This window comes from Phascolarctos cinereus, unplaced genomic scaffold (assembly GCF_003287225.1).
Source record: "Phascolarctos cinereus isolate Bilbo 61053 unplaced genomic scaffold, phaCin_HiC Scaffold_9;HRSCAF=440, whole genome shotgun sequence".
Classification (NCBI taxonomy): domain Eukaryota; kingdom Metazoa; phylum Chordata; class Mammalia; order Diprotodontia; family Phascolarctidae; genus Phascolarctos; species Phascolarctos cinereus.
The window spans coordinates 86,534,774-86,561,529 of NW_027556402.1; the positions used below are offsets into that span (position 1 = coordinate 86,534,774).

General features: G+C 39.4%; 2 pseudogenes across 1 annotated transcript; one reads left to right on the plus strand and one right to left on the minus strand.

Moving 5' to 3' along the window:
- LOC144455441 (serine/threonine-protein kinase PAK 5-like) overlaps positions 1–26,756 on the minus strand; it is a 209,307-nt pseudogene that overhangs the window by 27,836 nt on the left and 154,715 nt on the right.
- On the plus strand, positions 923–26,730 carry LOC110216049 (cytochrome P450 4V2-like; annotated as a pseudogene). The gene is made up of 9 exons (XR_013484039.1): positions 923–1,698; positions 5,893–6,005; positions 12,804–12,889; positions 14,039–14,229; positions 14,609–14,678; positions 21,330–21,456; positions 23,568–23,747; positions 25,677–25,779; positions 26,699–26,730. The product of XR_013484039.1 is annotated as a cytochrome P450 4V2-like (transcript).

Here is a 26,756-nt window from a genome sequence, read left to right on the forward strand (position 1 = left end):
CTCTGCCGCTGATTCTAAGCAAATCAAGTCATCTCTTAGAACCTCACTTTCCGTAATTGTAGAATGAAGGGATTAGATGTTAACTACAGTGCCTTTAAAATTAATCGATCAATAAACGTTTATTAAGTGCCTACTGTGTGCCTGGCACTATGCCAAGAACAGAGGATACAAAAATAGGCCAAAGATAGTCCCTACCCTCAAGGAGCTTACCATCTAATGGCTGAAGCAACTGCAGACAAACATATACAGAGCAAGCTATATACAAGATAAATAGGATATAATGAAGAGAGAGAAGGCACTGGAATTGAGTGGGTGGAGAAGGCTTCCTGTAAAAGGTGGGATTTCATTTGGGACTTCAGGGAAGTCAAGGAGGTCAGTAGTCATAGAGTGGAGGGGGGGGAGAATTCCAGGCATGGAGGACAATCAGAGAGAATGCCTGGAGCAGAGAGTTGGAGACTGTTGTTCGTGGAACAGGTCAGCGTCACTGGATGGAAGATTATGTGTCAGAGAGTAAGGTGTAAGAACACTAGAAAGATGGGAAAGGGGCTAAGGTATTAAAGGGTTTGGATGCAAAGCAGAGCATTTTGCATTTGCTCCTGTAAGCAATAGGAAGCCACCAGAATTTACCGAGTAAGTGGGTGAAATGATAAGATCTGCACTTTAGGAAAATCACTTTGGTGCCCAAATGGAGAATTGTCTGGAATGGGAAGAGCCTTGAGGGAGTCCGACGCACCAGCTGACTGTTGCAATAATCAAGGAGTCCTGCACTTGAATGGCGGCAGTGTCTGGTTTCGCTGAGCCAGAGGGTTTCAAAAACCTTTGAAACATGTGTTTGTTGATGACGCAAAATGCCACAAAATTCGCTCTTTCTCTCCCCGCCCCGGGGGCTGAGTCCCCGCAAAAGTAAATAGCTTTTCCACTTAAGAGTGACAGGGTCCGCAAACTCCGCAGACGGCAAGCTGGCTTCTGAGCCCCAGCTGTTGCATTACTGGCCGCTCAGAGCCAGGCTAGCCTTGGTCTTCCACCCTTCCAAAACGAAAGTCGGATCTTGCGGACCTCGACTTCCACTGCAGCTGCACCGCAGTGGTGCTGAGGGTTTGGGGCACAGAGTTCAGCTTTCGAAAACGATTGCATATTAGACCTCTTTTGTTCTTCCCTCCCTCCCTCGCAGGATCGTAACCAGAGCCTGGGGAGCAAACAGAAACCCCACTTAACGCGGCCTGAAGTTCCCGTGACTCCTCCTTCCTCGCTGGACCCACCTGCAGTGCCCCGCCTTGCGCAGATAGTCTAGCTAATTAAGCCCTCGGGAAGCCTCTGCCCCGAGCACCCGGGCCGCCTGCTTGGGCTCCCTGGAAAGCACAGCTGGCCGGCTTGCCAGACCAGGACGGGGCTGGCTGACCTATAAGCGAGCCCTGGCTGTCCACGGAGAACTCTCTTGCCCCTGGCAGCGTTAGTCGGCCTGAGAATATCTGGCGACCACGATGGGAGGAGACATGTGGTTAGTGCCCGTTGGGCAGAAGCTGCTCTACTGGGGTGCCACGGGCGCGGTTACCCTGCTGGTCAACATCCTCGCGCTGACTCTGGTGCAGATGCTGGTCGCTGATGTCCGGAAATGGAATCAGATGAAAGAGATCCCCACCACTGGCATCGCGTACCCTCTGGTGGGACACTGTCTGTATATGAAATCTGATAGCCAAGGTAAATAAATGAGCCGGTCTGGCGCAGCTGGACGACTATCGCCTCTTTCCTTTCCGTCTCCAGGCAATCTGACTCGATTTACTCACCTTTCCGGTCTAGGGTGAACAATTCAGAGAGAGTGCGGACGGGAAATCTCCATCCTCAACGGGAAATCTCCATCCTCAACCGGCTCTGAACTTTTAGTTTCGCTCATTCTCCTTTCCCCCTTTCCGAATCCCCTCTTTCCCTCTTTTTTTCTTCTCCCTTTTCTCTCTCCCCTTTCCTTCTCTCGATTTTTCAAATTCTCTTCTTTCTTTTGTTTTTCTCACGCTTTCCCTGTCTCTCTCCTCTTTCCCTCCTTCTATTTTCATCCTTTCTATCTCTTCTTTAGATAAGCTAAATTATATCCTGGCTGCCTGCCAATCCTTGCGGTCTCTAACTCTTCTGATATGCCAGCAGCAACCTCCAAACTTTGCAGCAACTCCCTGCTCAGCTTCTGAGATTTGGAGTGCCCCGCACTGATGATTTGGCTCTCTGACCCCTTGCGCTGAGTTCCTCCTGTTCTTGATGCTTCCCGATGTGAGATGCAATTAGAGTCAGAAGCCAGTTCTGGTCCTGGATCTGACAGTTCTTGAGGTTTCTTTCAGTGCCTCAGCCCTCTCATCTACAAAATGAGGGGTTTGGACTGTCAGGAACCCTGGAACTAGAGGAAAGCTCAAATCCCAGGAGTGACATTCACATATGTGGCAGTGGGCAAGGCACTTGACCTTTCCAAAATTCACTTTCTTCATCTGTAAAATAGGAAAAATAATACTTGCACCAACTCCCTCAGTTGCTCTGAATACACTGTGAACCATAAAGCCTTTAAATTGTGAGTTGTTGCTGTCTGAGATCCCTTCTGACTAACGTCCTTCCTTCAAGGAGTTATTCAGTCTAGTGAGGGAAATAACAACCATCCTCATCACTGATTTTCTCAGCTCCTGAGTTATAGTTGGGAAACTTCATTAATTGGATTCACTACAAATTTAGACTATACGTTCTCTGACCTGCCCTTACTTCCTCTTCCTCTCATTTCCCACATACTCCCCTGCTCATCTCAGAAAAAGTTTCATTTTCATTACTCAGTCTTTCCTTCTTTGTCACAATAATTGATTAAAACCGAGAAAAGATCTGTCACACAAAACAAGACAAATACTCTGACTTCTTCCGCATCCCCATATAACAAGGGCTCCAGTATAACTTTGAACTTAAAATATAAAGTTATGTAGGATGGTTTAGGACCTAAGATGTAACATTTTAAGCCATGCTCCCTACTTTTCTGTGTTGGTTCCCCTTTCATTGACACTTAAACTCCTATCCAGGGGGTTACCCAACAATATTCCTTTCCTTCAGAGACCTAGTCAACTCTGAGGTTAGCTGACTGAGGCTTCCAGTTGAATTCTGGGGGAAATTTGCAACAAAGTTGTTTGTTAATAGCAGATGTCCTTGTTTCTGTTTCTAAGAGCTGGAACATCTCAGTCCTATTTTAATAGAAGTAATGTATCAAATGTGGTCTTGTGCTATTAAGTTATAAAGCTCTTGTAAATCTAGTTTGCATAAATCTTTAGAAGTTTTTGTTGTTGGTATCCTTAAAATGCTTGCATAAGGTAGGTGGGACCAGTTTTGTTTTTCATTTCTATGAGTAGAAAAATTTAAGATCCTTGAAGTTATAGACTCCAATAGTTGGATTGCAAGTGGAAACTGTAGTGATAAGATCAGGGCAAGAATGCCTTGATTACTTTCTAGCTTTCAGGCTCCTTTAAAGCTCTCCAAACTTCACTGTTAATAGTTTAATATAGAAAATGTTTATCTTGAATTCAACTTCAGGCTGGAAATGCTAGCTGGCCACTTCTAGCTTGTTTCTCTGTATGAAAATACTGTCAACTTCATCTTCTCATTAATCTTTAGTCAAAAGTGTATAAAGTGAATTTTTATCAACTCAAGACTGTCTTAAAGTTAGTATGATTGATACTTTCCATGATGTATATAATATGTTGAGATTTACAGAAAACATTTTTGGAAAGAGAAAAGGAAGTTAATACAATAACACATCCAGAAAGCATCCTGGCTCTGGAATGAAGACCTGGATGAAAATACTACTTTTGACACTTAGTACTATGTGACCTGAGTTCACTGTGTGGACAAGTCAGTCAATCTCAGTTTCCTCATCTGTAAAATGAGAAGATTGGACTAGATGTCTGCCAAGTCCCTTCCAGTTCTAAATCTGTGATTCTTTTCCAGATTTTGTGGCAGTATGTAATAAAATAGGCGTGTAGAAATACAGTTTCCACACCCCTCTCCTCCTCCCTCATCATAAGTTTTGAGCTAAGAAGGCATCTTAGTCTGTAGGATAATTGTTGGTATCAGAAATTTAGCCTCTAGTGAATGATAAAGTTTTAAAATAAGGAATGAGCTGATAAAGTATCCAAAGCAGTTCTGAACAATTGTGTGTGTGATGGGAACATGCTGGCTTCCTAAGAGCGACTTTGCTATCAATCAACAATTATTTATTTATGAATACTCAGTATGCACTCAAAGTTCTAGGGTCTTTTTGTCACTGATGAGGTTTTTTTGTTTAAACTAGGTACTCTACAATTATTACTTTTTGGGGGGCTATCTTAGGAATAGTGCCTAGCCAAAGCTCTAAGCTTAGGCACTATAGGGGATATATAATTAATGTCAGACCTACTTCCTACCTTCAAGGATCTTTCAGCCTGATGAGGGAAGTAAACATACAAACATCATCACCACCACCACTGGTTTTCTCAACTCCTAGGCTACATGAAGTTGTTAATTGAATTCACTACAGATTTAGATTACATTATCTCTGCTCTGTGCCCAACACTCTTTGACTCTATTCATAGGAGCATAGTTGCAGAGATGGATGGGACTTCACAGCCTTTCTAGTCTAACCCTTATTTTATAGATGAGGAAACTGAAGCCCAGGAAGGATAAATGATTTGTCCAGGGTAACACAGATCAGAAGCAAAATATGAACACTTGTCCCTTGACTCCAGAGCAAGTGCCCTTTCTGGGCAGCTAATAGGTGCAGTGGATAGACTATAGGCCACAAGGCAGGAAGAAGTGAATTCAAATCTGATCTCAGACACTTACTAGCTATATGATCCTGGGCAAGTCACTTAACCACTGTTTGTCTCAGTTCCTCATCTGTAAAATGGGGACACACTGGAGAAGGGAATGGAAAACCACTCCAGTATCTTTGCTAAGACAATTCTATGGATAATGTCCACGGAGTCGCATACAGTCAGATACGATTGAACAGAAACAAAAAAGTGCCCTTTCAACTATATCATCCCTCACCAACAGAAGTAACTATTTGAAAATTTTTCTACCCTCCTCATAGGATCTCCATTTTATTTTCATCTGCCCTATTTTTATTGAGGGGAATAAGTCTTAAATCATGGACTTCCTCTGTTCCACTCCTCTATATAACTTCATTAACTGAAATTGCATTAATTGGATTAATTATTTGATTGAAATTAATTGGAAACTTTATTAATTGGATTCACTGCAAATTTTGATTATGTCTTCTCTGCTCTGATCTTACCTCCTCTTCCTTTTCTTTCTCACATACATCCTGGCTCATCTCAGAAAAAGTTTAATTTTCATTGTCTGTCTTTATCCCCTCTTTTTTCCATCTCTTCTCTTTAAGGGGAAGAAATATGCTTCCTAAGATATTCCCTAAACAAAACAAAACAGGAAAAACCAGAATAGTGGAATAGAATAGAAACTGTAGAAATGACTGAACACATACAAGAACTTAGTTTTTGATGAGCTTGTAGCTAGTAAAATGAGGAAAGTTTTAATTAAGGAGTGTTTGGAGAAAGATGGCTAGCAATGTGGAAAAAAGTAAAACAGATTCTCACTTTGTACCATATGAAGGTACTGAAAATATAACACAAACGTTAAAAAATTTTAGATTAAAAAAAATCAAATATCTTTTAGCACAGAGGCTCTTACAGAAAATTTGGTTTCTATTTTTAGTTATCATACAGGAAGTCATTCTTCCCATTCCTGTTTTAAAAATTGAATCCTAAGAAGTCTGAATGTTTCAGAAAGCTAGAGGTATTTTAAAAAATGCATGATTTTTACAAACATTTAATTACCCAAATGCTCATTTTGACTGAATTTTAACTGAAAATATTTATTTCCCAGAATTTTTTGAACAGATCAATTGCTATGTTGAAGAATACAAACAGGAACCACTGCTAAAATTGTGGATAGTACCAGTGCCAATGGTGGTATTGTATCACGCTGATAATGTGGAGGTGAGTTTGTATTTCATATAGAAACATACAATTTGAAGAACTGTTGAATCCTAGCGGAATACCTATCAGAAATGCTCCCTGCTACTTGAGTCATTACTTAGGGAAATAGTAGGAGTATTTTAGGTTTTAAAAGGTACCTCTCAATACATTGCAATGTTGATATGGGGATATTGGGCAGCAAATCTACAGCTAGATAGATAGTAAATAATACTAGGAAGTATTATCTACTACCAGCTAGAAAGTATTATTAGAAATAATGATAGTACCCATCAATATGGCACTGTGAAGTTTCAAAAACTTTATCTTATTTTGTCTCACAAGTGGAGGTAGGTGCTATTACTTCCCTCATTTTACAGATGGGGAAACCAAGGCTCAGAGATGTTAATTGACTTGCCCAAGGTCACACAGCAAGTAAGTGTCTACAGTTGGGTTTGAACTCAGGTTCTTTCTGACTCCTGATACAGAGCTGTATTCACTGCACCATCTAGCTGCCTATATTATAGGAAGAATTTTGACACATTTTTTAACTCAAGATTTAGTACTTTTTCTTCTGTCATACTGTCCTGCCCTATACATGTGTGTGTGTGCATGTGAACATCAGTCATAATGCTTATGATTAGAAAAAATTTAATTGAAATATTCCAGAATGAGATTTCTTTATTTATAGCCTGTGCTATGATCAGTTTTCTTTCCTACTATGCCTTTGTTTTATTGGCATACAAATCAAAGGAGACCATGGTCAATAATTTAAACAGAAAACCTTTAAAATTGTGTTATTTGTGTTTTAAGACTGGGTCTCTTTATCCTGCCCAGACCAGAAGTACAGCAGCCATCTGTGGCCCTAATCTCACCCTGATCAGCATGAAAGCTTTGTTGTGTACCTTTTCCAACCAGGCCTGCTTCAGCCCTCCTTAAGCAACCTGGTAGCTCCTCAGCCATTGGGGCTTACCACACTGGTGTTTTACTTAATTCAGCCACCCAACTGGCATAGTTCACTTCAGCTCAGGAATCCCGAGGTCAAGAGATAGCTGGTATTACATGGCTATACCACCATGCCTGTTCAGAAAGCGTATAAACAGTGAAGTCTTTGTCTTGCCTCTCCTCTCTCCCTCAGAATTGGCTCTATATTCCTTCCTCCCTATTTCAGTTCTATCTGTAATAATCTTCATCTGCTTCTTAAAACTTTTGCCTTTTTAAAGATAGAGAAAGAACTTGTTGTAAATACAAATTAGAAATGTTATTTATTAATATTATGCTAATTATTTTAATACAATTACATAGAAATGTATAACTAATTATTAATATTATACATATCATTTCATGAGAATCATATCAAAATAATTCTTTACTATAATTAGTAAGTAAATAATCATTAATTAAGCACTTACTGTGAGTCAGGTACTGTGCTAAGAACTTTACAAATATTACTTCATTTTATCCCCATAACAACCCTGGGAGGTAGGTACTAATTATTATTCCCATTTTACAGTTGAAGAAACTGAGGTTAAGGGATTTGACCAAGGTCACACAGCTTAGCTGGATTTGAACTTGGTCCTTCCTGATTCCAGGTCCCATGCTCTATCCTCTGTATCACCTTGCTGCCTGATTTTAAAGAGCTCACAGTCTGATGGGGAAGACAATATGAAGTATTTTTTACAGGAAGAAAAAGCGATATAGTAAAGAATACTACAGAATGAGAATGAGGAAATAGAGGTTTGTGACCAAATAGTTCAAGTCTCTGTGTAACTGTAGCTTTATTTCTCAGAAGCTCACTTTTCTTCAACTACAAATTAAGTTAATTATACCTATTAGCAGCCAACTGAAAGATTAGTGGAGTACTGTTTCTTAACTCCCTTAAACCAGAACAGCCATATTTGAAAATATTGCCTCCTATGGAGGCAATTATCTTCTATAATGAAGCAGTATCCCACATTCTTTATGGAGTAAAGCAGAAGACGGAGTACAGTATTTGGAGTTGGGAACACCAGTGTTCAAATCTCATCTCTGGTAATACAGGCTGTAAGAGTGGCATAGAATCTCAAAGGTGTAAGGGACTGGAGCCTGAGAACTTATCAAGTCAAACAATTGGCATGTGTCAAGCACCTACTATGTGCCTGGCATGATCCTAAGTACTGACGATACACAGAAAAGCAAAAACACAAACAAGCAAAAAGCCTACTGTGCCCTCAAGGAGTTCACAGTCTTACAGGGGAAATAATACACCAACAGCACCAACACGGCATATCCAGGATACAATGGAGATTATCTCAGGGAGATGGTACTAGCATTAAGAGGGACCAGGAAAGGCTTCTTGAAGAAGGTGTGGTTTTAGCTGGGATCTGAAGAAGCCAAGAGGCAGAGAAGAGAAGGAAGAAGATTCCAGACCTGGGAGATAGCCAGTGAGGACGGATGGAGTCAGGAAATGGAGTGTTGTATGTGAGGACTAGCAAGGGGGGTAAAGGTGCTTTTAAAAAAATAACTATTTCAATGTAATTGTGTCCTTTGTAAACCTACGTGTTATATATCATTCTGAAACTGCCAAAGGGTTCTTTTATGGAGTAAAGAAGATCTGAGTTCAGATCTGGCCTCAGACACTGACTAGCTGTGTAACCCTAGGCAAGTCACTTAACCCTGTTTGCCTCATTTCCTCTTCTGTACAAGGAGCTGGAGAAGGAAATGACAAACCACTCCAGTATCTTTGCCAAGAAAACCCATATTTGGGTCATGAGAGTCAGATATGACTAAAATAATTGGATAACAACAAGAATGAAACAAAAAGTTTAAGATCTTTGATCTAGTCCATGGCTGGGGAACCTGCAGCCTCGAGGCCACATGTGGCCTTCTAGGTCCCTGGGTGGGGCCTTTTGACTGAGTCCAAGTGTCACAGAACAAATCCTTTTATTAAGGGGATTGATTTATTCTGTGAAGTTTGGATTCAGTCAAAGGACAGCACTTGAGGACCTAAAGGGCCACGTATGTCCTCAAGGCTGCAGGTTCCCCAGCCGTGAAGTCTAACCAATACCCAAACCGGAATCCCTTCTCCAGAATATTCAAGAAGTAATCATCTAGTCTTATAAGGCTTGAAGACCTATATTGAGGAGGAACCTCTACTTCTGGGCTGACCTAAGTTTTACAAAGATTTTCCTAATATCAGGCCTAAAGCTACCTCTTTGCCACTCTCTGCCTTTGAGAGGCAAACAGAGTAATTCTATTCCCTCTTCCATATTATGCGTAGACAATTTTCATGTCCCGCCCCCACCCTTCGGTCTCCTCTTCTCTTCCTCAGGACAAACATCCCCACTTTCTTCTTGTGTCCCTTTGCCCCCTTATCGTGTCACTGAACTTGGATGAGTTCCATCTGCTGCCTTTGCTCAAAAAACATGCTTCTGTATGAAGCTGGACATCCCACAAGACCGTTCTGACTGGGTCCACTATGAATTTATGTTACATGACTTCAGGTGAGCACTCACTGTTGCCAGGTAATCCTTTTGCTATCCTCCTCATCATAGCAGCTCTTCTAAACCTTTTTTTTTATCCCTCTCAAGCCTCCTATGACTCCCCAACCCCCACTAACTCACCTGAGAAACGTACCTCATATTTTACTGAAAAAATGGAGGCCATTTGCCAACAGCTGCATCTTTTCCTCAACTCCTTATCACACATAGCCCAGATGCCTTCTTCCATTACCTTTTCCTTTATGCCTCTCTCACATAATGAAGTGGCCTTTCTCCTTGCGAAGGCAAGCTCCACCCACAAATAACCCCATTCTATCCTCTCGTCTTCAGCAGATTGCCCCCTCTATCATCTATGCTCTCACTTATTATCAGTTTCTCCCTATTGGGCTGCTTTCTTCCTACCTACAAACATACCCATGTCTTCCTCATAAAACCCTTGCTTGATCCATCCATCCATCCATCTGTCCATCCATCCATCCATCCATCCCTGCTAGCTTGAGTTCCATGTCCGTCTTCTCTTTTGTGGTTAAACTCCTTGAGAAACACAGTCTACAAGTGCCCCCCACAGCCTTTCCTCTTGCTCTCTTCCCCACTCTCTATAGTCTGGTGTCCAACTCATTCGACCAAAATTGCTGTCCTCAGAGTTACCAGTTCTCTCTCAGTTGCCCAATTTAATGTCCTTTTCTCAGTCCTCATGCTTTTTTACTTCTCCGTAGGCTTTGACATGGTTAATCACCTTCTTCTCCTTGATACTCTCTTCTTTCTAGGTTTTCAGGTCACCTCTCTCTTCCGGTTCTCCTCCTACCTATCTGACCACTCCTTCCAAACTGATTTTCAGAGTGGTTGGATCAATTCACAGCTCCTCCAAGACAATTATAAATGGCCCAATGGTTGGTCTCTTAGCCTTAAGGCAACAAGTACGTTTTACACTTCAAGAGTGCCTAAAATCTACCTGTCTTGTTATATGCCCTATGACATTGCCTATTCCCATCTTTTGTCATCTTTGCCAATTTGCTGGGTATGAGTTGAAATTTTGGAGTAGTTTTGATCTGCATTTCTCTTATTATTAGTGACTTGAAGCAATCTTTCATTTAGTTATTTGCAATTTTATGCTTTGGGGAACAGCATGACCTTTTCTTGCAGAAGCTTTCCTGGATTCTTTTCTGGTTGTTCATTATTCATCCCTCTAATAATATTTTCTAAAAATTTCCTAGGAATTGGTGCTCCCTTGACTAGAGTTTTACAGACTCTGTCCTCTTCTCTGTTTTTGGAAATCTGGAGATTATTTGACCTCTCTGGTCCCCCAGTACCCCTCCTGTCCTCCAGGATCCATGAGATCCCTGACAGTGGCTCATCAGTCTCATCTGCCAGTTCTCTCAGAACTGAAACTATCTATCACTCATCACAGCCTAATAATTTGAATTTACTAAGGTCAGCTAGAGGTTCTCTGACTTTCTCCCTACTTTCACTTAAACTCTATACTTCCAGTTTTCTCTCAACCATTGTACTACTTCTGTCAGAAGGAAAATGCTTTGTAAATCTTACAGTACTATTTATATATGAATATAAATTGTTATTGTTTTTATTTTTTTCTCCCATCACCCCCCAATAATGAGGAGCTGTCCAACACACAGGAGCCCTTCTTCCTGTTCCCTTAGTATCTGTGGGGTAGCAATGTGCCTTGAAGCTAGAGCATTTATTTATTTGTTTTCATGCTACATGATTGACCCAACTCTTCTTTTTTTTTGAGGCAACTGAGGTCACATAGCTAGTAAGTGTCTGAAGCCAAATTTGAACTCAGGTCCTCTTGAATCCAGGGCCAGTGTACCACCTAGCTGCCCCTAGGCCCAACTCTTGATTTTAATTCTGGAAACTTTAAAAAACAAAATAAAACTTTCTTGTTTGCATTTTATTTCAGCCCCCTTAAAGCACCAATCTGGTTAAAGGTTTGGTTTTCCTCATTTAGGGTCCACATTTTATGTGGGTATAATCAAACACTTAAACAGGAAGGTTTCTCCTTTCCTTTCTCCAAGCCTGTTCACTGAGGAATTTTTGACCTAGGTGGGAAGATTTCTTCATGAATGAATGAATCAATATGCCTAATCATGGCAAAAGAATGGAGCTTTGGAATGGACTTTGAAATTGTTGTTTTAGATCTAAATTTCCCTATGTAGGCATTTTAATATTTAGAATAGCTTTCCTGTTTTTTCCCACATGTGTACATATAATATACATTATATATGATGATATATATTTGTAATTATATGTGTATATATATAGAAGTAGAGAGAGGAGAGAAGGGAAGGAGGGTGGGGGAAAGGGGGGGAAGGAAGAGGCAAAGAGAGAGAGAGAAGAGAGAGAGAGAGGGAGGGAGGGATGAAGACAGATTGAGAGAGAGAGGGAAGAGACACAGAGAGAGAGAGAGAGAGAGAGAGAGAGAGAGAGAGAGAGAGAGAGAGAGAGAGAGAGAGAGAGAGAGAGAGAGAGAGAGAGAGAAGAGACACAGATAGAGAGAGGGAAGAGAGACAGAGAGAGAGAGGGGGAAGAGAGACAGATAGAGAGAGAGAGGGAAGAGAGACAGATTGAGAGGGAAGAGAGACAGATTGAGAGAGAGGGAAAAGAGACAGATTGAGGGGGAGAGAGAGAGAGAGACAGAGAGAAGGGAGGGACAGAGACAGACAGACAGAGATGGAGACAGAGAGTGACAGAGATAGACACAGAGAGAAGATGGGGGTGGGGGGAGACCAGTGTAGTAAGTCAGTGTAGTGGACAGCCTCCAAGCTAGCTTTGAAGTCCAGAAGGCCTAAGTTCAGATCCTGCTTCTGACTCATACTAGTCATGTGACTCTCAGAAAGTCACATCCTCTCAGTGATCTAGGCAACTCTTTAAGACTATAATTGCATAATAGTTATGGTCTTGTATTGGAAGAAGGACTTCCACACCTGGAGTTCACTATACCAATGAATCCACAGGTTTGATTAAAATCAGTTTTAAAAATAATCTATTGTCTGTACACACACACACACACACACACACACACACACACACACACACACACACAGGGTGTGTATCAGTGTATAATTTTGGTTTGGGTCTACAGCTTCACTCATGTAAAGAATTCTGGGTGGAGAAATTCCCTCTGTTGACATAGGATAGCAGCTCCTGTGTCATTTATAGTTTTACAGAATTTTCTGGGAGCGATGAGAGGTTAAAAGACTGGTCACATGGCTACTATAAGGGAGAGTTTGTAGTAAGGGCTTCCTGATTCCAAGGCTGCTCCACCACACTCTGTCCAAAGGTTTCCATAACCCGAAGCACACACTTTTGTTTTTCCTCTCTAAAGGCACTTTTACCAAGTTCAAAGCAAATAGACAAATCCTGCCTTTATAAGTTCCTGCAACCCTGGCTTGGCCTCGGACTCCTTACAAGGTATACTAATGTAAAGATCTCATCCTATTTCTTTTTAGAATTGAAGATTTCAGAAGTTACTGTTATCTACCTTAAAAGTTTTTTATACTATTTTATATTGTTAAGAAGAAAGTATTTGATAATATTATATAATTTTGCATTCAACTTCTCAATATATAATGATATTGCTACAATGTGTTAAAAAAGCATCCTATTTTTATAGTCTTATTCTATAGTTATTAATCTACATTAAAATGTGTTTGGGGCTTCTGATATTTGGGATACTTTTTCCTTCTCAAATTAAGGAGTCTTTTCAATGGAGATTTACATGAAAATATTTAAGTTGTAATATTTCCATGGAATAACACTATATTAAAATTCAACAGACATTTATTAAGTGCCTACTATATACAAGCCTCTGTGTTTGGTATTGAAGTAGATGAGGAGTTCACAGATTGCTTCTCTGCCCTCATAGAGTTTAGAGTCTAGTAGAGGCAAAGACCAGCCACTGAGAAATATAATACACGGTAAAATATGTTATTTGCCAGAGAGGGACAAAATCAGGTCCTCTCTGACATCAGAGAGGGGAGGTAGTTAGCAGCAGGGTAATCATGGAAAGCTTCATGGATTTGGTAGCCTGGGGGTTAGGTTGTTTTTTTTTTTTAGTGAGGCAATTGGGGTTAAGTGACTTGTCCAAGGTCACACAGCTAGTACGTGTCTTGTGTTTGGTCTGAGGCCGGATTTGAACTCAGGTCTTCCTGACTTCAGGGATGGTGCTCTATCCAGTGTGCCATCTAGCTGCCTCTGGGGTTAAGCTTTTAAGGATGGGTAGGGATTTAACAAGGGCAGGGCATTCCAGGAATAGAGAAGTTAGTGCTGATGAGACAGCAAAGCCTTACATTTCTGCAGGCTCTAGAGTATCATATTATACTCAGAATCTTATGTATTAGGGTTCTAAAATAGGTTTGTTATAACTTACTCATTGAAATTCTTACAAAAAATTTAAGAATATATAGATTATTGTGATTATATTATTAATAATATTTATATATAATTTATATTAATTATAGAGTAATTATCAAATTTGTATTTCAGATCAAAAAGTTAAAAAAAAATTAGATTCATCGCTTTTTTTTTCCCTTCTGTTTCTTATTTGTAACAAATTTCTAGTACTGGAGACAAGTGGCGTTCCAGGAGAAAAATGCTAACCCCAACCTTTCATTTCACAATTCTGGAAGAATTCTTAGATGTCATGAATGAACAAGCTAATGTTTTAGTCAATAAGCTTGAAAAACACATTGACCAAGACAGCTTTAACTGTTTTCGTGACATCACTCTCTGTGCCTTAGACATAATATGCGGTAAGTTCTAATTATTATTTATGTTAACCAGATATGAGAATAGTATGGGAGAAAAAGCCTCGATTACTGGACCTAGCATCAGACCGGCACAGAACTGGGTCCTGTAGTAGCAGCTCAGTGGGGGATCCTTCCCCACTTTACATCCACTCCTGGGACAATGGTAGGATAGGGAAGGAAGGATAGAAGAAAAGACAGAAAAGAGGGTGGAGTGGATAAAGGAAGGGAAGAGAAGGGAGCATGAAAGATGGTGGCCAATTGAAAAACATAATAAACATTATACAGTTTTTAAAAATAGTAAATCATCAAACTACCCCCACTTCCCACCCAACTGATGAATGTTCTTATGAATCTAACTCGGGCTTTTTCTTTTGTTTTCTAGAAACTGCTTTGGGTAAAAATATTGGTGCCTAAGACAGTGGTGATTCTGAGTATGTCTGCTCAGTTTTTAGGTAAATAGACATCTTTGAGGTTTCAAAGTAGTATTATTCATTTAGGTTTTTAAAGTTAGTGCCAGCAGTGATATTTAATCACATATATGACATTTCTTTTTCTATGGTTCTTACAGGCTGTTAGTGTACCTGCATATTAAATTAATATTTTAAGCGGACATGAATTAATGTATGAAATTGCCCAAGTTTATGGCATCTACCATTTCTTCTCTGAACAATGTATTATATTTATGGCTTTGACACCCCCCCCCAAAAAAAAGAAAACAACCTTCCTTCAATGTCTCCTTCTGGAGTAGGGGTGACCCTGGCTTCTCAAAGGTTGTGCCCAAGGAAAGTAAGCTCTTTCCAGTCTTACTAAGCTGCAAAACCTTCCAGTGTAGTTCTGAATTTGGGCTTTTGTGTTTTATTTCTCTTGTTTATTCACCAGCTTGGTAAAAAGTGGGGGAGTCTTCATAGCAATTTCTGACCAGGTTGGGATTTGCATCTACCGGGGAGAGTGGTACACACATCAGTGAAGTATTGGTTCTCATAGAGCTTGCTTTCAGAGTTTCATCCTAGGCTTAGGAGTAGGAAGGAGATTAGTTTTAGAAAGGGCCAGACAAGATCAGAAGGTGGTGAGTAGTCCATTCTGTATGCAACACAGAATAAATCGAGGGGAACAGTGAGGAAGGCTGGTGAGGAAGGTTGCAGCCAGATTTTTGAGGGCCTTAACTATACGCTAAGGAATTCATTCTCTCTTTAGTGGACAGAGGGGAGCCAAGAAGGTCCTTGGGCAGAAGAGTGACCTGATTAGAATGATGGAGTCACAGGAGGTTTTTGAATAGGGGAGGGGGGTTGGTAAGAAAGCAAAGGATGGCCGGGAGAAAGGAGATATTAGAGCAGAGACAACATTTCTGTGTCATGGTCTCTTTTGGCAGTCCAGTAAAGCCTATGGATCCCTTCTCAGAATCATGTTTTTAAATGGATAATTTGGAATACATAAGAGTACAAAGGAAGCCAATATATTGAAATACATTTATCAAAATGGACATTTTTAAAAATTCATAGGCCCACATTAAGAACTTCTAGGTTAGAAGTCTAAGGAGGGAACCTTTTTTTTGGGTTCTTTTTCTTTTCTTTGGTTAGGCAATGGGGTTAAGTGACTTGCCTGGTGTCACACAGCTAGTAAGTGTTATGGGTCTGAGGCCAGATTTGAACTCAGGTCCTCCTGAATCCAGGGCGGGTACTCTATCCACTGAGCCACCTAGCTGTCCCTAGGAGGGAACCTTGGAAAGCATACTCATTTAAAGAGCAGGAAAGGGAAGGAAGGAACGTACTAAATACTATTAAGCTGTAAGCTTTTCTGGCTTGCCAAGTGATGGAACAAATTATTTCTCCTCATTGACAGAATAGCTGAGCTCAGAGAATTTTCTCCCATTACTGGCTCTGTTAAATGAATCCTGTTCATGTATAGCTTGAAGGTAAGAAATGGGCTAAAGATCTTAGAAGACCAGTGGTTATAAGAGTGATCACAACAACAACACATATAGTACTTATTGCGTGCCAGGCACTGTGCTAGCACTTTACAAATTCATCTCATTTGAGCTTTACAACAAACCGGGGAGGTAGGTGCTACTATTATCTCCATTTTACAGTTGAGGAAACTGAGGCAAACAGCAGTTAAGTAACTTGTCCAGGGTCACACAGAGCTCATAAGTATCTGAGGCTGGATTTGGACTCATCTTCCTGAAGCCAGGCCTGGTGTTCTACCCATGTCTATCCTTTCCTTAGTAACTATAAGTTAGTAACTATAGTAACTATATACCTAAAACCTAGTTATAACTGAGTAACTATAAGCAATTATATCGAATGGGCCAACTGAGTACCTAGCAATAGAAGTTGTGATACAAAAAGGACTCATTAAAAAAATTCCTAGTTGGGAAACTGAATGGACCATATTGAAGTCAGTATGGTGGTTACATGACCTTAGAGTCAGGAAGACCTGGGTCAAGTCTTGCTTCTGACATATGTTGCCTATGTGGGCAAATCATTTAACCTTTTAGTGTCCCAGGCAAATTTCTGTGTTGCAGAACATATGCTGATGTTCATTGGCAGAGGTATTTTCCTTGTTGGTAGTTCACTATGGCAATGCAATGGGTATCTCCAAAATGGAAACATTAACTTTTTAAAGATGATTTTTCTTCTTACCTCAAAAAGCTGTAACAACAACAAAAGCACATTTGTCTTCTTAAGATACTGCAATAGCTTATCCAGAATTTTCATAGAAAAGGCCATTTTGCAACGTAAGACGATGACATGAAGAATGGAAAGGGTATTGGGCTTGGCATCAGATGGAATCCATGGGTTCAATGACTGGATCTGATACTAACTAGCTGCTGACATAGCATATTGCTTAGACTCTCTGGCCTATAGTTTCCTCACCAGGGAAATGAAAGGGTTGGATTAAATGACCTCTCAGTTTCCATCTTTGTCTGAATTTCTTTGGTTCCCTGATTCTGTGATGTTTCAAGAAGTAAACGTTGTCCATGACATCTATAGAGTGGGTAACTTGTTTATACTTGCCGTTGCCATTGCCCCCTCAGCATAGACAAGTGAGTATTACAGTGAGTAGAATGAGTTCCAACTAGGTGGTCATTATTCTTGCCCTTTGGGGTCTCTTTTGAGTGTCTGCTTAGCAAAGTAGAACACGGGCAGAGAAAACGGAAGCCACTCAACCCAAATCCTATCCAGGTCTGTGATCCATTGTATCCAGGGGAAGATTTGAAGGTTAAGAGATTAATTGGTACCACTCTAGTGGTGGTGGCTATGATGGGGGGTGGGGAATAGCACCTCAACTTTTCTTGACTTCTCAAATCTTCCAACATCTCTAGAACAGTGAGGCAGTGATGGTTGTTGAGAGAAATAACCTCAGAGTAGCTGGGTTTGAATCCTGGTTCTCACACCAGGTTACACAAAATTACGTCTGTTGGCCTCTCTAGATCTCAGTTTCCTTAGCTATAAAATGAAGGGATTGGACTAGATGATTCAAGGTCCCTTTCTGCTCTAAATATATTAACTTGTGAAGTTCAGGCAGATGGCAGATCTTGATCCAGCTTCTTACATGAAATCCTACTCACCTTACCTTTCCCATTGATTCTTGTGAACTCTCTGTTTCAAAATGAATAAACCTGTAGACCCTTAGCCTCATTTCAGGATTATATAATACATTGGTTATACTATCAGCCACAACCCTAAAATAAGCTGTCTTTGAAAGGCACGTACACACATACATACATATATACACACACTTAAAATCATCGTATGTAATTAATGTATAAAAACATTTACTGTGAAAGTTAGTTTTATGTTTATTTCCACGTAAGTGAAATTGCCTTATTTATTTCTATCATATCAGTAGATTCAGATGTTTTCTCATTTTACTGAGACCAAGAATCAAATGAGTTTTTGTCATGATTTTATTAATAATAATAAAAATGATAACAATAACACTCAATAGGGTGAACATAAAGTGAAACTAGCTTTAATGCACACTTCAAGAACTATAAAATAAACAGACAATAGCAGATTGGGATAGGATTTGAAAAAATATTCTAATAAAAATCTGTACAATATTAAGAAACCCAGAGCCCCTCATCCTAAGGCAGCTCTAGAATGAGTAACCCTTCCTCACCCAAAAAGAAGAATAGTATTGACAGATTGTCCCAGAGCATATGATAAGCAGGTCAAAAACTCAAAGAAATACTTTGGGAACAAGCAGATATCACTTAATTGAAAAGGCTTACAAATGGTACAAACATTTTAATTTTATATAATCAAAGTTATCTATTTTATATTTCATAATGTTCTCTGTCTCTTATTTGGTCACTAATGATTACCTTCTCCATAGGTCTGACAGGTAGACTATTCCTTGCTCTTCTGATTTGCTTATGGTATCATCCTTTATGTTTAAATCATGTAGAGGGGCAGCTAGGTGGTACAGTGTATAGAACACAGGCCCTGAAGTCAGGAGGACCTGAGTTCAAATTCGGCCTCAGACCAAATACTTGACACTTACTAGCTACGTGACCCTGGCAAGTCACTCAACCCCAATTGCCAAAAAAGAAAAGGAAAAAAAAAAGGAAAAAGTAAATCATGTACCCATTTTAACCTTATGGTGTAAAATGTTGGTCTTTGCCTAGTTTGTGCCCTACTGTTTTCCAGTTTTCCCCGCAGTTTTTTGTCAAATGGTGAATTCTATCTGCTTCCATTTTATGGGAGAGTGAACCCTATTCATGCTCATAGTTATGATTACTAACTGTGTATTTCTCTCCATCCTATTTTTCCTCCTCTTAATCTTCCCTCCCCCTTTCATCCTTTCCCTCCTTAACAGTGTTTTGCTTCTATCTACCACTCCTCTGGTCTGCCCTCTCTTCTGTCAGTCTCCCCACCGCCACCACCATCATTTGCTTAATTTTCTCCCCTCCTACTTTACTCTTGGAAAAGATAGATTTCTATATTCAACTGATTGTGTGTATTATTCCCTCTTTGAGCCAATACTGATGATAGTAAGGTTCAGGTGATGCCCATTGCCCCACCCCATCTTTCCTTCCACCGTAGTAGGTTTTTTGTGCTCTTCACGTAAAATAATTTATCCAGTTTTGCCTCTCCCTTCCTTCTGCACCCAGTGTACTCCTCTTTCTTGTCCCTTAATTTTTTGTCATTCTTTCAGTTTGCACCCTCTCTCTATGTATATTCCTTCTAGCTTTACTAATAGTGGTATAATTTTTAAGAATTATGAGTATCATTTTCCCATGTAGGGATGTAAACAGTTCAACTCCATTGAATCCTTTGTTTTCTTTCCCCTTTTCACCTTTTTTAGGCTTCTCTTGGGTCTTGATATTAGAGATCATTTTTTACAAGTATTATACTTAATTTTGCCAGGTAAGTGATTCTTGGTTGTAGTCCTAGCTTCTTTGCTTTCTAGATACCGTGTTCTATGACCTCCAGTCCTTTAAAGTTGCAGCTGCCAAGTCCTATGTAATCCTGATTGTGACTCTCTGATATTTGAATTGTTTCTTTCTGGCCATTTGTGGTATATTTTTTTCCTTGACCTGATAGTTCTGAAATGTGACTATAATGTTCCTTGGAGTTTTTATTTTGGGATCTCTTTTCTGAGGTGATTGATGAATGCCTATTTTGCCCTCTGGTTCTTGGATATTTCGGCAATTTTCCTTGATGATTTCTTGAAAGAGGCGGTCCAGGTCCTCCTTTTGATAATGACTTTCAGGTAGTCCAATGATTCTGATATTGTCTCTCCAGGATCTATTTTTCCAGCTCAGTTGTTTTTTCAATGAGGTATTTTATGTTTTCTTCTATCTTTTCATTCTTTTAAATTTGTTTGATTGATTCTTGATGTCTTATAGAGTTATTAGCTTCTACTCGTCCAATTCTAACTTCTAAGGAGTTGTTTTCCTCAACTAGCTTTTATACGTCATTTATCATTTAGCAAATTGTATTTTTAAGGAGTTATTTTCTTCCGTGGATTTTTGTATTTCCTTTTCCATTTGGCCAATTCTGCTTTTTAAGCAGTTGTTTCCTTTTTCCAAGCTGTTGACTTTTTTCCCATAATTCTCTTGCATCCCTCTCATTTCTTTTCCTAATTTTTTTTCTACCTCTCTTTTATGACTTTTAAGCTCCTTTGTGAGCTCTTCCTTGAGTTCTTTCTGGGCTTGAGACCACTTCCCATTTTAGTTTGCGGCTTTGCCCATAAGTTGTCTTCTGAGTTTGTGCCTTGATCTTCCCTGTCACCATAATAACTTTCTATGGGCATATTTTTTTTTGTTTTGTTTTTTGCTCATCTCTTTTGGTCTTTTTTTCTTTCTTTTAAATTTGAGCTCTGCTTTTGGGGTGGAAAGGACATTGTCTCAGGCTTCTTATGACAGGGGCTGCAGCCCTGGCTGGTAACCTGGTGCTATACTGATGTTGCCCTGAGGCCCACGAGAGACCCTACTGGTGCTGTGTTGAGGAGGTAGAGTGGGAGGGAGAGTTGATAGCAGGCACTGCTGGAGCTCATAGGTGTCTGGCAGCTTACCTGGCCCAGAGCTGGGGTCCTAGTGCTGGTGTGTGGTGTGTACTGAGGCCAGTGGGGTGTTTCTTCATTTCCCTAGGGCTACATTGAAGCACGTGGTGCTCTGGCTGCTTGAGGTTGCCTGTTTGCCCAGTGCTGAAGCATATGGCAGTTCTTGGACCTGGAGTCTGCTCCTTCCCCTGATTATGCTGAGGCATGTGGGAGTCCTGGTGTTGGTGTTTGCCAGCTCCACCACACTAGGGCTCAGGATCTCCCACTGGTTTGCTGAGGTGGGGTTTGCTGCTGGCTTGATTGGACACTTTTTGTCCTAGACTGAGCCCCCTTTTACCCAAGTGAGACAGACCTTTCCTGCTGATCTCCTAAGTTTCTGGGCCTGGAGCTCTATCATGTTTATCCTTGTCTTAGTAACTATAGTAACTGCATACTTATAACCTAGTGATAACTTAGTAACTATAAGTAATAAGCATTCAATGTCCATATGGGAATGTGATGATAATGCAAGATGGATACTACTTTGAAGGATTCTTGTTGGAGTTCATTCTAATCTCAATCTTAATTCATTTTTAAAAAATCTTCTATTGTAGGATGACTGATACAATATTTTGTAGAATCAAGATGCCTTGGCTTTGGCTTGACATGTGTTATCTTCTGTTTAAAGAAGGATGGGAACACAAGAGGAATCTAAAGATCTTACATGATTTCACAGACAAAGTATGTTCCTTCTCCCTTCCCCCTCATCCCATTTTGATAGCATCCTGAATTGTATAGGATATGATAAAAATTAAGTAGAATAAATTAAATAGACATTCAAATTAAAATCTTTGGCAAGGGTTAGTATAGACAGAAGTTTTCAGAGGCAATAGAAACTGGGTTTTCTGGTTATGTTGAGCTATCTGAGAAAACATTCAAGTTCCAAAGTGAAATACCTAGTAGTAGCCAACTAAAAAAAATAAGAGAAATAGTGACACGTGTTAAATGTACTTCACTTTATGTAAAATGTATGGATCTGAAAAATTGAATGTTAGTTGATTTGGGCGGGGTAAGGAAGAGGTGGTATATCAAGTCACATTTTAAATACCACAGGAAAGATATTTTAAAAATTTTATTGGGAATTCTTACCTAAAGTAAGCAGTTGCCATCTTGATTTATGTTTTGTATAAATCTATCTTTTCATATATTTAATTTGCTGATGGTTTCATTCATCCATTTTACTGTTACTAGATCAGCTGCCTAGTTAACCAGTTAACAGATATCCTACTGAAGAGCTATTGATTTTACCTGCTTAGAGTGAACTTGTATTATTTAATATCATCTTACTAACTGTTCCTGGATATGATCATTTCAAGGAGGGAAGGAAGGGAAAAAAAGAAAGAAGGAAGGGAGGGAGGGAATAAGCCTTTATTAAGTGCCTATTATGTACCAGGCATTGTGCTAAGCCTTGAGATACAAATAAAAACAGAAAGAAAAACAGTGCCTGTCCTTGTGTAGCTTTCATTCAACTGGGGTCAGTGTCTATTAGGGGAAGTCAACACGCAAAAGAGAAAGGGAGAGAGAGAGACAGAGACACAGAAAGAGATAGAGACACAGACACTGAGAGAGACAGAGAGAGAGAGAGAGAGACAGAGAGAGAAAGAGATAGAGAGAGGCAGAAACAGAGAGATAGAGACACAGAGAGACAAAGAGAAAGAGAGAGACAGAGACACACAGAGAGAGAGAATGTAGGGAAATAGGAGGGGAAATAGAAAGGGATCTGGTTTAGGGCCATGTTTTTGAAGTCCAAAAAGTCAGGAATAGGGTCAGGACAAAATGGAAGACCCAGGAGGAAGTGGAGAAGGCCTGGTGAAGGAATAGTGCAGGGTGAGCAGACTGCGGGGTTGGTAGGTTCCAAGGCAAGGTGGCACCAGTTGATGAGGACAGCTCCAGGATGAACCATCAGTAGAGAAGGCATGCTATTGTAATACAGAAAGTCAGGGATAGGGCTTGGAAGAGAATGAATGAACTTTAAGGTCATTTTAAAATATTTATTTATATCTTTTATTTTTATATCATCTTCATTTGCAAATAGATTTCCTCCTCTCCTCTCCATTTTACCTGCTTGGAGTGAACTGTCAACTAAGAAGGGAGATTTTCTCCTTTCTGCTTCAGGGTCAGCCTTGATCATTGGAATTATTGTGCACATGTGCATACAAACACAAATACACACAAACAAAACTGTGTGCATGCCTACCTGAGTGAGAATTTTAAAATTTACAAAATGTTTTCCTCATAACAATCCTGTGAAATACATGATATACAATATGAGTATATATAGTATATAGTTTAATAGATTATCCTTATTTTATAGATGAGGAAACTGAGGTACAGAGAGTAAAGTGCCTTGTGGGCTGTCTTATAGTGTCAAATCAAGACTGAGTTTAGATTTCAAGACTTGCTTGCTTTTGACTGGATCATGATTACTTTTTATGAAGTCACATTAACATTTTTGTGGTAATTTTTGTTCTTTCTCCTTAGTAAGATTGAAAGTTTGCTGAGTACAGAGACTGAGGGATCTTTTTGTTTTTGTCTGTTTATGCCCAGTGCTGGTACATAGCTGATGTTCAGTAATGCTTATTGGACTGCATTGAACAATACATTAGAGCTGTAGCCCCTTGGTGGGGAAAATGGTACATGCAATGAGATCTAAACATTGGGTTTTTTAGACAAGTCTCCAAGGAAAAGCTATCAGATGCTCCACGGCTTTCTGAAGCCATTGTTCTTTCTGAAGGAAAATTGTTAAACTGCAGAATGTATAAAAATGAAAGTTTTTTTCCTCCAATGTAAAGGTTATTGAAGAATGAGCTAGACAAATGAAGGAAAATAAGGCACAGAAGGAATGGGATATGAAACCAAAAAACATCAGACGGCTGGCTTTTCTAGACTTTCTTTTAAATACAACCGATGAAGACGGGAACATGCTAAGTCCTCAGGACATTCGAGAAGAAGTTGATACTTTCATGTTTGAAGTAAGCTGTCATATCATGGGGCTTTCCAAATACCATTGAAGAGATTCTTAGTATATGTAATAATATTCCAAACCCATAACTACATTTTTCTGGAGTTTCTTATATCACTGGGATAGAGACTATATTGAATTTTTTGAAACAAATTTCCCCACTAATTTGCTTCTTTATATTAAAAAATATAAAATGATATGAGCCTTTGATAAATGTGAGCCTTGTGATATAGACACACTCACACATATATACATACATATATATGTGTTTTTGTGCATATATATATATATATATATATATATATATATATATATATGCACATATATATGTATATATTTTTGTTGTCACTTCAGTGGTGTCTTACTCTTTGTGACCCCATTTGGGGTCTTCTTGGCAAAGATACTGGAATTGTTTGCCATTTCCTTCTTTAGCTCATTTTATAGATGAGGAAACTGAGGCAAACAGGCTTAAGTGACCAGGGTCGCACAGCTAGTAAGTGTCTGAGGCCATATCTGAACTCATGAAGATGAGTCTTCCTGATTTCAAACCCAGTGCACTATCCACTGTGCCACCTAGTTACCCATATACATATATACACACCTATGTGTGTGTCAACAACAGATATGTGTATATATGCACGTATGTATATGCATATAAATGTATGCATGTATATGTACAACAAATATGCATATATGTGTATGTATGTATGTATATGTGTGTGTGTGTGTGTGTCTACCTATCTATATCTTTATATCTCAAATCCATTTGTATTCTGACTTGGATCAATTTCCCTGCCAAATCCAGGCAAGTATATTAAGGAGTATAATGTCAAGATGCCTTCCCTAAAGAAGTAGAAAAGGAGCCAGATATGATTGCTTCTCATTTGAGTTCCTAGTTCTTTGGTCAGAGGATAGCTGCTGTGCGAAATATCCAGAAAAGTCTTGAACTCAATTACATAAAGATATAAACGTAGGCTGACTCAGCAGATTCAACATTTTTTTTGTCATATGCCCACCAATCTTCCTCTTTTAGAGGGTTAAGCTTTTAAAATTTGAAATGGATCTATCATTCATCCAAAAAAGGAGAGGAAGAATTGTCTTCTTTTTTTTTTCTTAATCATATATGTATTACATTATCTTAGATTGATAAAATAAAGTGTTTTTTTTTTCTGAGGAATTTAAAAGTTCCTTCCTATGTGTATAATTGTCCTTATTTGATAGTTCTGAAAGTAGTGGATGGAGTGTGGTATTGATGATACTTCCGATGAAAGATTGAGAAAGAACTGTCAGATAGGGGGAGAGCACAATCTGAGGGAGGAAAGAATATCTTTAAGGGTCAGCGGTGTCAGGTGTGTGGTAGAAAGGTAAAGCAGAATGAATACTGAGAAAAGGCTATCAGATCTGGCTATTGGAAAGGCCATTGGTAACTTTGGAGAAAGTATTTTCAATTGAATGATGTGGTCAAAAGCCAGATTACAAAGTGTTGAGAAGTGTGTGAAAAGAAAGGAAATGGAGGCAGTGAATGAGATTGTTTTTTCTGAGAGCTCAACTCAGAAATAAAGGATAATAGCTAGAGGGGATGCTAGAGTATGGTGAAGGTTTATAAAGAATGGTAGAGAATGGGCAAGTTTGTGTGCATCAGAGAAGAAGCCATTAGGTAGATGAGATAATCCTGGGGGTGGCCTGCTAGAGAAGACAGGGGATGGGATGGAATCAAGGGCACTTATAGGAAGGATTGGCCTTGGTGAGAAGCATTACCTCTTTATCAAAGACTATTCTAAGTCATAGTGTTAGAGTTCTTATTGCTTTGTGCATTTAATTATATTTTATTCTTTTCCTTGTCATGCTCCATCTGAAATAACATAAGACAGTTTTTGTGCTTCTGCCTTCTGTCTTCTCCCCCTTGTTTCTCCACCATCATTTTAATTTTTTCTCTTAGGGTCATGACACCACAGCAACAGCTATGAACTGGGTCATCTACTTGCTAGGTTCCCACCCAGAAGTCCAGCGCAAAGTACACAATGAACTGGATGAAGTCTTTGGTATGTTAGATTCACTTATTAATTGATCCAGAAGTATGAAGTTGATATATATATATATGTATACTTCTACTTTGACAAATGAATGCCATACTTGTATGACATGATCACAGATTTAAAGCTGGAAAGGACCTTAAGGTCCTTCTAGTTCTTCCCCTTATTTTACAGGAGGAGAAACTGAGGAGAAGAAACAGATGGTCCACTTCATGAGGATTCCTGATGTAGCATGAGCCACAGATCTGTTCTGACAACTGGTCTCATGGCCTCTAAAGGAGGCATAATTAAGAAAGTAGGAGAGCTGTCAGATAATGTTGTCAGGAAAGCAGCTGAAACTGACTTTACCGTGAAGAATTATCATCCAGCCCTTAGGTGTATTTTGTGTCTAGACCTCAGGTAGTTTTCAGCCCAACATAGTGCACAAAGGCTTTTCTAGAAGAGTAGACAGGAAATAAAATCCAAGATGAAAATTAACCCAGAAAACCAGAATTCCCTGAGCCACAAAGAGACTTCACTATTTCCTTCCTCTCCATTCTTCCAACATTGGCAGCTATACAACCACAATATAAGACCAAGCTAAAGAATGCTGGTCTTAAGGCCTTTATCAGCTATCAATCAATAGGCAGTCTGGGAATAGGAGAGTGGGCCATCATAAGTTAGTTTTTTTTGTCAAACTGCTGTCTTTTCAAAGATGACTATCCTGTTCCTGATTATTTAAACATATATTATTCCTATACACATCTGATTCCATATAATACCTATACTGATTTCTGTATAGGTTTTATTACCATGTCTTATTCTTTATCTGTAAATTAAAACACATATTAATATTATATTTAATTAAATATTAGTCTTATGTGTTAGTTAATTTATGCTTCTTGATGCTTTCGTTTTCATTTTTTTTTTGTTCTCCTTTTTAAATAAGGAAAATCCAACCGCCTGTTACAGATGATCTGAAAAAACTTAAATATTTGGATTGTGTC